The sequence below is a fragment of the Salmo salar genome, chromosome ssa19, assembly GCF_905237065.1.
Source record: "Salmo salar chromosome ssa19, Ssal_v3.1, whole genome shotgun sequence".
Classification (NCBI taxonomy): Eukaryota; Metazoa; Chordata; class Actinopteri; order Salmoniformes; family Salmonidae; genus Salmo; species Salmo salar.
Window position 1 is genome coordinate 23,888,015 of NC_059460.1, and position 14,061 is coordinate 23,902,075.

The following is a 14,061-nucleotide window of genomic DNA, read 5'->3' on the forward strand; positions in this document are numbered from 1 at the left end:
AACCTGACTCAGTTACACCAGCTCTATCAGGAGGAATGGGCCAAAATTCATCTAACTTATGTTGGGAAGCTTGTGGACAGCTACCTGAAACGTTTGACCCAAGTTAATCAATTTAAAGGCAATGCTACCAAATACTAATTTAGTGTATGTAAACTTCTGACCCACTGGGAATGTGATGAAGGAAACAAAAGCTGAAATAAATAATTCTCTCTACTATTATTCCACATTTTTTGTTGTATTACTTTAGTGCCTTGTTGCACACAGGATGCATGTTTTGGAATATGTTTATTATTTACAGGCTTCCTTATTTTCCTTCTCTCAATTGGTTAGTATTGTGGAGTAACTACAATGCTGTTGATCCATCCTCAGTTTTCTTCTATCACAGTCATTAAACTCTGTAAGTGTTTTAAATATTGACTCCTGAACTTATTTAGGCTTGTCATAACAAAGGGGTTGAACACTTATTGACTCATAACATTTTAGCTTTTAATTTTTGTATTAATTCATTAAAACATTTTGAAATACATAATTCCACATTGATATTATGGGGTATTGTTTTGTAGGTCAGTGAAAAAAAATATCTAAATGTAATCAATATTAAATTGAGTCTGTAACACAACAAAATGTGGAAAAGGTCAAGAGGTGTGAATACTTTCTGAAGGCACTGTATGCGTTATTTGAATCGAGCAAGGATCAGCAGTGAACAGTTTTTTCCTTAACAATAAAGCTTGATGCAAGGGGGGCTTGAACTGTTATTGTGCCCTGTTGATTTAGAGTTAACCACTTTAGTAGTACACACCACCTGGCAGGTCTATACAACTTTAATGTTGTATAGACCTCATTCAAGGGGTCTACTATTACCATTTTCTACATTGTAGAATATTAGTGAAGACATCAAATCTCTGAAATAACACTTAAGGAATCATGTATTAACCAAAACAATGTTAAACAAATCAAAATATATTTTATATTTGAGATTCTTCAAAGTAGCCACCCTTTGCCTTGATGACAGCTTTGCACACTCTTGGCATTCTCTCAACCAGCTTCATGAGGTAGTCACCTGGAATGCATTTCAATTAACAGGTGTGCCTTTTTAAAAGTTAATTTGTGGAATTTATTTCCTTCTTAATGTGTTTGAGCCAATCAGTTATGTTGTGACAAGGTAGGGGTGGTATACAGAAGATAGCCCTATTTGGTAAAAAAACAATTCCATATTATGGCAAGAACAGCTCAAATAAGCAAAGAGAAACATCAGTCCGTCATTACTTTAAGACATGAAGGTCAGTCAAGAATTTCAAGAACTTTGAAAGTTTCTTCAAGTGCTGTCGAAAAAACCATCAAGCGCTATGATGAAACTGGCTCTAATGAGGACCGCCACAGGAAAAGAAGACCCAGAGTTACCTCTGCTGTAGAGGACAATTTCATTAGAGTTAACTGCACCTCAGATTGCAGCCCAAATAAATGCTTCACAAAGTTCAAGTAACAGACAGATCTCAACATCAACTGTTCAGAGGAGACTGCGAGAATCAAGCCTTCATGGTCAAATTACTGAAAATAAACCACTACTAAAGGACACCAATAAGAAGAAGAGACTTTCTGGGGCCAAGAAATACAAGCAATGGACATTTGACCGATGGAAATCTGTCCTTTGGTCTGATGAGTCCAAATTTGAGATTTTTGGATCCAACCTCCGTGTCTTTGTGAGACTCAGAGTAGGTGAACGGATGATCGCTGCATGTGTGGTTCCCACCGGGAAGAATGGAGGAGGAGGTGTGATGGTGTGGGGGTGCTTTGCTGGTGACACTGTCAGTGATTTACTTAGAATTGAAAGCTTACTTAACCAGCAAGGCTACCACAGCATTCTGCAGTGGTACGCCATCCCATCTGGTTTGTGCTTAGTGGGACTATCATTTATTTTTCAACAGGACAATGACACAAAACACACCTCCAGGCTTATTTGACCAAGAAGGAGAGTGATGGAGTGCTGCATCAGATGACCTGGCCTCGACAATCACCCAACCTCAACCCAATTGAGATGGTTTGGGATGATTTGGACCGCAGAGTGACGGTGAAGTGGCCAGCAAGTGCTCAGCATATGTGGGAACTCCTTCAAGACTGTTGGAAAAGCACTCCTCTTGAAGGTGGTTGAGAGAATGCTAGGAGTGTGAAAAGCCGTTATCAAGGCAAAGGGTGGCTACTTTGAAGAATCTCAAAATTAAAATATATTTTGATATGTTTAACACCTTTTTTGGTTACTACATGATTAAATTTGTGTTATTTCATAGTGTTGATGTCTTCACCATTATTCTACTATGTAAAAAAAATGTAAAATAAAGAAAAAACTTTGAATGAGTAGGTGTGTCCAATTTTTTTTACCGGTACTGTATGTGAAAAGGATAAGAAAAACCAGATAAGATGTTTTATTTTGTCAAACAACTTTGCGTATAACTTTAGTAGCTAGTAGCATGGGCAAAGGATGCATCATGCAATATTGGCACATAACTCTTGTGACAGTCTGACAGACCCAGCAAAGCTAGACTATTTGGAGGTTTAAAATATCCCTCTGAAACACTCCGCAACACTCAAATTAGTGTATGTTACGTTTGGTATGGTTACATAAGACGCATGGTTACTTAAGGCAAAAAAACAAAAGTAGGGTGGTTGGTCGGGGTAGATGTGTAGGCATATAACGTGAATGTCTAGCAACCCAAAGTTGAGGTTGAATCTCATCATGTACAACTTTATTTTTTTGGGTACTTTTCATCTACTCACTACTTTTGAGCTACTTTGCAACTACTTAGCATGTTAGCTTACCCTTCCCCTAACCCTAAACGTAATCCTTTCAGCTAACCCTTGCCATAACCCTAACCTTAACCCTTTAACCTAACTCCTAAACTTAACCCTAGCCTCAACCCTAACCCCTAACTCTAACCCCTAGTCGAGCTAGCTAACATTAGCCACTTAGCTAGAATTCGTAACATATCCTAAGTTTTGCAAATTCATAACATGTACATTTAGAAAATGTGTAACATATTGTACGTTTTGCAAAGTCATAACTTATAATACGAATTGTAATTCGTAACATATAATACAAAATGGGTGATGGACAACCACAAATTAATACATACCACACGAAAGTAAAAAGTGTTCCAGATTTACGTAAAGAATAATATGAAATGCTCATAGACCAGGTTGGGTTATCTGATGCGAACAGCTAACATGTCGCGTTCTATCACATGCAACTAGGTCAACGATTTTAATTGGCTGATTGGGAATTAGAGATGGAGAAAAAGTTTAACTTCAAGCTTTTTCTAACGTTCACAAGTATGGACGCAATAAGTATAGACTAGTTTAGATGGCGGTTGACGCTGTCTGCAAATTGTTCGCTACTGTACACCAAATTGAATATGATCGGAACATTGCTCTCTCTCTCTCTCTCTCTCTCTCGCTCTCTCAATTTTCTATTATTTTCAAAGAGCTTTATTGTCTCTCTCTCACTGACCCCCCCAGCTCTCTCTCTCTCTTCTCTCTCTCACACACTCTCTCTTCTCTCTATATATCTCTATTCCAATGCCTTTCTGTCTCTCTGTCCGTCTATCTCTATATGCTGTATGCTGTAAAGAATGTAGTGATAATTGTGTTCTCTGCTGTCTGTAGGGCAGGGTACAGGCTAGCTGGAGGTGGAGGTGGAGACATGGTCTTATATATACAACCTGATCCCTTTGATTTATAGCTATGGGAACAACCCTGTTGTCTTGCCCCTGTTGCAGAATCAAAGAAATCAATCATGATAGGGCCATGTGTGGGCCCAGGTCCAAGCCAGGTCTGTCCAAGTAGTCGAGTATAGGAAAACCACTGCAGAAGCATACTCCACTCTCAGTCCTTTGTTGTCTTTCGTTATTGTGTTTCTATCACAATACTATATCATACACCCACACAATGTACCATCTCTGACCCTAACCACCCATGCATGCTTGCAAGCATGCACGCACACACACACACACACACACACACACATTGTGTGTTTAATATTTACTTTTACTGTCATTAATGTGTTGCTGTGCAGTAATTTGCCATATCACCTCTTATTAACGTGGTCAATGTACGCTCTCAAAGACGGAGGGAAAGCATAGCTGTATGTGTTAATTCTCTATGGGTCCTGGTCAAAAATAGTACACTATACGGGAATAGGCTGCCAATTGGGATGCCATTCCAGAGTATGCTTTGCTAAAATATCAGTGCCTGAGGTGGATGATCTCATCTGGTAATCTGATACTGCAATTAATTAATACATACATTAAGGGCAATTATACTGTTTTAAATGTGATGAATCATTGACAAGGCAATGGGGGGTGGGTGGGGGGGGGGGATTGTTGTAAATATTCACTTAGCTAGGAATATTCATTTTGCTCATAATTATTTAATGTGCACAATTCTCTCTCTTTTATTTATTTATTCATTAACGCAGGGTTATTGAAATGATGTAGATTATATCAGTGACTATTTATCAGTGATTATGTATTCATCCATATATGCTTGACCTGTCAGGGGGGCTCTACACACACACGCGCACACACACACACACACACACACACACACACACACACACACACACACACACACACACACACACACACACACACACACAGAAAAAAACATACATTTTAAATGTGATAACATATGATCTTATGTGAAGTTAATTTGATAATGTGACAACATGTGTAAGACACAACACGAAACTACATGAAAACGTTGAACTGACCTCAAATGTGTAAACATGATCTCATGTGAAATAAGTGTGACAACATGGGATTCAACATTTCAACAAAGCTATTCACATGTGAAAGTGCAAATTCGATTTTCACATGTGAAAATGTAATTCCACATGTGAGAGTTAGATTTTCACATGAACATTTTTCACATGTGAATCTGCAATTCACTTGTGAGTTGAGAGTTGAAAACATGTTATTCTCCTCACGTGAAAGGTAGTGTTAAAACCTGTTAGGGACAGACGTTCCGCTAGCGGAATGCCTCACCAATATCCAATGGTATAGCGTGGCGCGAAATACAAAACCTCAAAAATGCTATAACTTCAATTTCTCAAACATATGACTATTTAACACCATTTTAAAGATAAGAATCTCGTTAAAACCTGTTAGGGCTAGGGGGCAGTATTTGCACGGCCGGAAAAAAAAAAAGTGAACTCTAAATGTATTACATGTGAACATATGGTTTCACATGTGAACAACAGACCTCTCTGTGAAAATGTCAGCTCAACATGTGAAAACAGCTATTGATATGGGTTTTTCAAAATACTGTAAGTGGTATGCTGTTCAGCTAAAATAGTGCGAACCATCTTGGTCATGCTTTAAATTAAGTGCAGCTCATAAAGCCTCCATCATGCCTTCGTAAACACTACACAAATGTGCTACAAATCCTCTATAACCGTATGGGGAAAGGGGGATACCTAGGCAGTTGTACAATTGAATGCATTCAACTGAAATGTATCTTCCGCATTTAACCCAGCCCCTCTGAATCAGAGAGGTGCGGTGGGCTGCCTTAATCGACATCCACGTCTTCGGCGCCTGGAGAACAGTGGGTTAACTGCCTTGCTCAGGGGCAGAACGACAGATTTCTACCTTGTCAGCTCGGGGATTCGATCCAGCAACTTTTTGGTTACTGGCCCAACGCTCTAACCACTAGTATGTCATGCTTTATAAAGGGTTCATAAATGTGGCATAACTGTGTGACATAACCACGATGTCAAATGTTACGTAACCAACTAGGTCAAATATGACATAAACCTGTGTGATATAAAGGGTCGCATAAGCATTGCTTAATAAAGGCCTTAAAAATCATATTAAATTGAGGCTTCACAAAGCATTTAGAACCCTGCTCTGCATCTTGGTTGAGCAACGCCAGGCTATTGAGTTCAATTCCCAGGACCACCAATACATAAAAATGTATTCACCCATGACTGTACGTTGCTTTGTTACAATGATGCCAACATTTTGTGGCTGATCTTTCAGCAGGGGAGTGGGTGAATGTGTCAAAGACCTGACTGGGCCCAGTATCACATGGTATGGCGCATTTTTGTTGTGTGCGTGCTTGTGTACTGAGGAAGATGTAACTTCGTTCCAGAAGTAAGGCACTTTCAATTTCTTTCATCAAGGTAAATGTTTCTTGGTGTAACGTTGTCCCCAGGCTATTGCAAACACAGCACACATGAGCCTGGGATGTCAACCATTCAAAGTTGGCCTTAGTGGGAGTGAACATACTGAGTAAAGTATTTTTCGTCATCATGTATTTTTCATTATCACATCATTCGTTAACACAATCAAAAAGTCATCACTATTGTTAAACCCTGCCCATTTCCACAATGTATCTTCTTAAAATATGATTTTAACCCCCTAGAGTTGATTGATGCAGCGGTGCATCAATCTAAGTTACATAACAAAAAAAATCCCCAACAAAATAGGTCAGTTTAAGCTAGAGGTGTCTGATTTTTTGCATTAGATATGTCTCAATCCACTGCATCCGCCAGTGTCACAATTCCTCATCTTCGGTGAAAGGTGGCACAGCTAGAGTTGTGTTTGTCAGAACTCGAGTCATTCTGAAAAGAGAGGTCTTCTCTCCAAACGTCTGTAGAGTCCGAACGGTTTGACCTACAAAGTATTATCACCACTCTATGGAAAGGGGAGACTCTCACGTACATGATGGCGTTCGAATTGTTGGGCTACAAACTAATGGGACCGCCCTGTGGAAAGGGGAGTTTCTCACAAACACGATGGTGTTCTCCATTTTGCTCTACAACCCCCACAGGTGTTTCGGGACTTATTGTTTTAGTCCTTTTTGCCATTTATGAATGTGTTATTCAATGCATTTTTATGGGCTTTAGTAGGCCAAAATCACTATTTTATCAAATAATTTACTTTAAAGAAAAAAGATACATTAAGGGGTCCTGAAATTCGACAATATGTCCATACCCCAACCAGAAGCCATGGATTACAGGCAACATCTACACTAAGCTAAAGGGTAGAGCTGCCGCTTTCAATGACTGTGACTCTAGCCTGGAAGCTTACAAGAAATCCCGCTATGCCCTCCGACGAACCATCAAACAGACTAAGCGTCAATACAGGACTAAGATCGAATTGTACTACACCGGCTTCGACACTCGTCAGATGTGGCAGGGCTTGCAAACTATTATGGACTACATGGCAAAACACAGCCGCGAGCTGCCCATTGACACAAGTCCACCAGACGAGTTAAATTACTTCTATCCTCGCTTCGAGGCAAGTAATACTGAAACATGAATGAGAGCATCTACTGTTCCGGACGACTGTGTGATCGTATTCTCCGTAGCCGATGTGAGACCTTTAAACATGTCAACATTCACAAGGCCGCAGGGCCAGACAGATTACCAGGACATGTACTCCGAGCATGCGCTGACCAACTGGCAAGTGTCTTCACTGACATTTTCAACCTCTCCCTGTCTGAGTCTGTAATATCAACATCTTTCAAGCAGACCACCATAGTCCCTATGCCCAATAACACTAAGGTAACCTGCCTAAATGACTACCGACCCGTAGCACTCATGTTTGTAGCCATGAAGTGCTTTGAAAGGCTGGTCATGGCCCACAACACCATTATTCCAGAAAACCTAGACCCACTCCAATTTGCATACCGCACTAACAGATCCACAGATGATGCAATCTCTATTGCACTCCACACTGCCCTTTCACACCTGGGCAAAAGGAACACCTAAGTGAGAATGCTATTCATTGACTACTGCTCTGCATTCAACACCATAGTGCCTTCAAAGCTCATCAATAAGCTAAGGACCCTGGGACTAAAGACCTCCCTCTGCAATTGGATCCTGGACTTCCTGATGGGCCACACTGATCCTCAACATGGGGGCCCCTCAGGCGTGTGTGCTTTGTCCCCTGTTGTGCTCCTTGCTCACCCATGACTGCTTGACCAAGTACGACTCCAACACCATTATTAAGTTTGCCGATGACACAGCAGTGGTAGGCCTGATCACCGACAACGATGAGACCTCCTATAGGCAGGAGGTCAGAGAGCTGGAAGTGTGGTGCCAGGACAACAACCTCTCCCTCAACATAATCAAGACAAAGGAGATGATTGTGGACTACAGTAAAAGAAGGACCGATAACGCCCCTATTCTCATCGATGGGGCTGTAGTGGAGCAGGTTGAGAGCGTCAAGTTCTTTAGAGTCCAGATCACCAACAAACTATCATGGTCCATGCACATCAAGACAGTCGTGAAGAGGGCATGACAAAACCTATTGCCCCTCAGGAGATTGAAAAGATTTTGCATGGGTCCTCAGATCCTCAAAAGGTTTTACAGCTGCACCATCGAGTGCATCCTGACTGGTATGGCAACTACTCGGCCCCGACTGCAATGCACTACAGAGGGTAGTGAGTACGGCCCAGGAAATCGCTGGGGCCAAGCTTCTTGCTATCCAGGACCTCTTTACCAGGCGGTGTCAGAGGAAGGCCCTAAAAATTGTCAAAGAGTCCAGCCACCCTTGTCACAGACTGCTACCGCACGGCAAGCAGTACCTGAGCGCCAAGTCTAGATCCAAAAGGCTTCTAAACAGCTTATACCCCCAAGCCATAAGACTCCTATACAGTTAATCAAAAGGCTACCCAGACTACTTGCATTGCCCCCCCCCCCTTTTACGCTGCTGCTATTCTCTGTTTATTATCTATGCATAGTCACTTTAACTCTACCCACATGTACATATTACCTCAATTACCTAACCAGTGCCCCCCGCACATTGATTCTGTACCGGTACCCCCTGTATATAGCCTCGCTATTGCTACTTTACAGCTGCTCTTTAATTATTTGTTACTTTTATTTCTCATTATTTATCAGGTATTTTTTGCTTAATGTATTTTTCTTAAAACTGCATTGTTGGTTAAGCGCTTGTAAGTAAGCATTTCACTGTAAGGTCTGTTGTATTCAGCGCATGTCGAAAAAAAACATTTCATTTGATGGGTGTCCCCATGAGTGACAGAACACTCTGCCCCACCTGCCCTAAATGATGGGTCGCCACAGCTCATGTGTTAAGGGGTCCTGAAATTCGACAATGGGAGCAAATGGGAGGAAAAGAGAAAACAAGGAGGCTGGGGTGATTTCTGGCACCGTTGGGTTAATTCAATGTATTTCAGCTGCATTTGCCTTGTCAGAATATTCATAAAGCTGGAGTAGGAAAAAAGAGAGAGAGAGAGAGACTGAGAGAAAGAGAGATAAGAGCGACTGAGAGGCTCGACTGGCTGGAGTTGCAGCAGCACAGCAGACACAGGACAAAGGTAAAGTGAGGGAGAGAGCAGGGCAGGTTCTAGCCTGTTGGGGGCCCTAAGCAAGATTTGGTCAGCCATGATTACAACAAGTTCAGATAGCTGGCTAGACTAATTTCCCAATCTAAAAATTGTTAGGTGACATTGCTAATTGAGTCACTGTCAGTCACTGACGTAACAGGAGAAAAATTGCTGATGCACAACCAAATTTCGAACATGCACCTTGTGTATTCTACTATTCTGTAAGTTATGACCCCAACTGAGTTCCTAAGAGGGGGTTGGGGGCCTCCTAGCGGCCTGGGGGCCTAAGCGACCAGAGCCGGCCCTGGGAGAGAGACACTCTGGACTCTTTTGTGCAGTGCAGTGCTAAGGAGAGAGAGAGAGAGAGAGAGAGAGAGAGAGAGAGAGAGAGAGAGAGAGAGAGAGAGAGAGAGAGAGAGAGAGAGAGAGAGAGAGAGAGAGAGATACTCTTTTCACCTGAAGATTACTTTGTTTCACACACACTCACCCTGAGCGCAGGCAGGAGCGAAGAGGTAGAGCAGGCAGCTGAGCTTTTCAGGAGGTGTCGGTCCTATTCTTCCCCTCCAAGTCCTCTTCCTCTTTTCTTTCACTCATTTATTCTTCTTTTTGTTCTTCTGATTGCACCAGACTTTTCACCAGAGCTGTGCGATCAGTAGGAGGTCCACATTTTGATATAAGAACCCCACAGTTCCACAGACAGACAGACATAGAGACTAAAGGAAAACGAGAGAAAAAATAAGAATGTAAATGAATGGAATGACAGAGATAGAGGAAAGAAGTTAACTTCTGAAGAGTCATCCAGTACTTTGGGCTGCGGTGTGCATCATCAGGTAGGATTTTTCTTTATTTGTTACAGTTGTGGTGAAATGTAAACAAGCAGCAAAAAAGCTATTTCCATTTATGCTCAGAATGCTTGACAAGTGAAAATAACAATATTGTTTCCTTGAACTAAACAATTTTATAATTGTATACTAACACTGACAGACATTAAATGCAATAATAGTATGTTTCAAACTATATGTAACACAAAATCTACTTTATACAATTGTGAAAATGTTGTACATTTGCTGTGTATCACCAATTACAAGCATAATTGGTGATCTATCAGATACACAATAGTATCAACATAGAATATCATCTGTATACTGTATTTGTTCAAATACTTTATTTTCTGTTTCTGTGGAGTGATGTTGATGGTAGTGTTGTTGTCAGTGTGGCTGATTGTGTCACACATCATGAGGGAGGGAGAGAAAAGAGAGAGTTTGGAGAGATGGAGGGACAGAGACAGAGATCGAATACTGTGTGTTTTAATGAGATCCCGTCTACTTGGAGGGGGGGGGGAAGCATGAGAGAGTGAGAGAGAGAAAGTCTGACTGACTGACTGACTGACTTCCTCATTACACCCCCCCCCCCACACACACACACACATTACACAGTACACAATCCAGCATCACATCACAAATGTACATTCAACCCGTCCTTTCCAGACGTACAGACAGCCCCCTGAGCCCCCATACCTCCTTAAGCATCTCCACACTGTTAAAACTAAAATTATACGCTAAGGCATGCTGAGACCATCCCTTTAAATAAAAGCACAGGGTCCATTGCCTCCCCTCCTTCTGACCTTGTTCCTTGCTGTAAGCCAAAGAGAGAGTAGAGAGCGAGAGACAGAGCAGAGAGGAGAAAGAGAGAGCAAGAGAGGTGTAGGGGATAGGGGGAAAGAGGAGAGGGAGCCAGATGAAGAGAGGGAGACGGGTTGAGAGCTGGCAGCCAACTCTGTAACCAAGGCAGCTGACATGAGGGAAAGCCAACAGGCGATACTGGGAATTCTACTTTTCACCCTATCTGAAACAAGACTGCTCTGCTCTGCCAAGCCCCCTGCCTTCCCCTCATCCACCCTGGATAAAGATTTCATTGTAGGGCGCAGTGATCAAATTCATTAAGCAGCTACATGTATATGCTCTCCTGGTCACACCACCACCATCCTTCTCTCTCTTTCTCTTTCTTTTTCTCCATCTCTGTTTCTCTCTTTTTTCTTTCTCTCTTGCTCTCCATTTGTTTCTCTCGCTTTCTCTCTCTCTTTCTCTTTTTGGATGACCCCCCCACTCTCCTTCATCCCTCTCTTACTATTGACTCATAGTCAAAGGACACACCTATCAGTCTATTTCAGAAAAGAGTTTACAACAATCAATTAAGACCACTGATATGGAGAGAGTTTTAACACGAAAGCTGTAATTAATGAATGATTCAGTGCTAGTTTTTGCCAGCAGGGTAGCAAAACAAAGTTAGGTTACCTGAGGCTAAATGCAGTCAAACTCGGAACTGCTGAAGACAGTTTCTCCTCTTAGAATGCTTCGCAAATGGAATTGTAATCTCTGTGCTTTCTTAGGTAAATCAGATGTGGACTTAAAATCCACCTATGTTTAATTTATAAGGCAAGAAATCAAAGAGAATAGAAAGGTGCAATAACAGAAAAAATAGGAGGGAAAAAGTAGGCTCATTGAATATTTGACCACTACAGTGCAGCTATGATAAATTACCATCAAAAGAGTGGGAGGAAGAGGGAAGCGGCGGGAGTTGGAGGAAGGGGTGGACAGTGGAGGAGAATTGGAGGCAGTGGAGGGGAGGAGGGAGCAAGGGAAAGGTGGTATGGGCAGAGGAGCACTGAGAAAAATAGTTTCTCTGTATGTTGTCAATCATCATCTCTCCATCATCTCTCAATTTTGATGGTTGAGCTAGTCAACTAATAAAAATCGCTCTGCATTGTTTCTGCAGAGATCGGATGTGTCCTGATTGTGTGGAAGTCAATAGAGGTATGAGTTCTTAATTGAATGACTGTAGGAGTCCTGCACCTAGTATTTTATCGCGTACCAAACAGACAGCACCTATGAAATCGTGGCATGCAATAAGATCTCTGTTGGTATTGTTTTGGTCTGGGAGAAAAGCTCTCTGTCAATCACTCACAGGGTGGTAGCGTACACATTTTCCACAGCTGGTGTTTTTGGTAAAATACAATGCAATACCACAGTGAACAGTAACTTTACCATGTTATTTTACATATTGATTTATTTTATTATGAGTGTCTTGCATTTTCAGGATGCCCAGCCCACATGGGCTTATAAAACACTGAATGCATGATTCATAGTTTGCATTTACAGTGTGTTATAATCTCTATTGACATATATATTTTTACTTCCTGATCATGAAATGTTCTGAATGTATACTGTAAACCCCAAGGCATTTCTAACTCAAATACTTCTAGTAAGTTGAACTCAAAGTCAATGTAAAGTCAATATTACGTAAAATTGAATGTAGTCACGTCAACTCTTTTTTTTAAAGTTATGAAAACAGATTAACTTTTTTTCCCAGCATGCTCTGCTGCAGGTCGATTTTTGGGAATTGTTTTAATATCTGAGTTTTTGCATGTACATTGAGTGATTGATTGATTAGTCATATGTTACACAAAGATAAATAACATAACTTTTTCTAAACAAATCTAATTATTCAATTACAGTTTTTGCACCAGTTACTGAAATGGTTGTTCCAGTTTAAATGGTTTAGGTGGTCTCCTAACCCTGGAAGTTGGAGCAGAAACTGCTTTAAGGAGAATGGCAGCAGTGGGCTGCCAGTCAAAAAAAGTGTTATATTTGTGTCTACATTCAACTGGTGAAAGTTGATTATGATATGGTAAAGGTGGTAAAAGGAATCCCTACACTTTGCAGTTTTTGCAATATTTTCACTCCGCATCATGGAAAAATTTATAGAATTGCAAAAAATAAAAACATATTTTCTCTCCCCTGTCAAGATGGGGGCAAATAAAATGTTTTGGCGTAAGGTGGGAGCCCCACAACCGAATCTCTCTTAAGGCCCCCAGAAGGCTAGAGCAGGCCCTTCTTGTGAGAAGATGTTTTTTAAGGTAGATGATTGTAATTACATTACTTCAAGCAACACAACATTAACAGAACTCAACATCCTTGGGTTTCTAGGATGCTGAATCTGCTGCATCTTAATTTTACTCCTTGGCCTTCTATTGCAATGCAAGCGGAGCACATCCTAATCACTACCTGTATTGATCACTGTACATAGGGTGTGTGCGTGCGTGCATTCGTGTGCATGCGTGCTTGCGTTTGTCAAAAGCATGCACAACCTCCCACACATGTTCAAAGGGCCACCTCAATCACGCACCAGCAGATCTAGCTATTTCATTACTCCACTTCTTTCTGCAACTCTTTCTAACTTGAGACAGTGAATTATTTCATCCCCTCTTGGGATTATGAAAGCAATCATGTTTTCTTTCCTTTTCTTTCCTGTCTAGCTCTAAGGCAATGAATCTATTCAAAAAGGCAGTTGCTTAGGGTAATTGACAGAAACACCTTGGCAAAGACTGAAATTAATTTAAATTGATTCACCCAAGCTTTTTTCTCACTCTGACTCTCACTGAGACAAGGTTCTCGAGGAGGACATTTCAAACATGCAAGGCCACATGCTGAAATCAATTTCCAAATTAAGTTGATTAGAGCAATGTACTGGAGCTGTGGGCTGTCTCTCTGTGTAGAGCTTTCGGATCAGACGGGACAGGGCTGCGGCGTGAGGGTGTTACAGTCGGGCCACTCTGGCAGCTCCGGGCAGTCGGGCCGCTCTGGCAGCTCCTGACTAGCGGGCGGCTCTGGCGACTCTTGACTGGCGGGCGGCTCTGGCGACTCATTACTGGCGGGC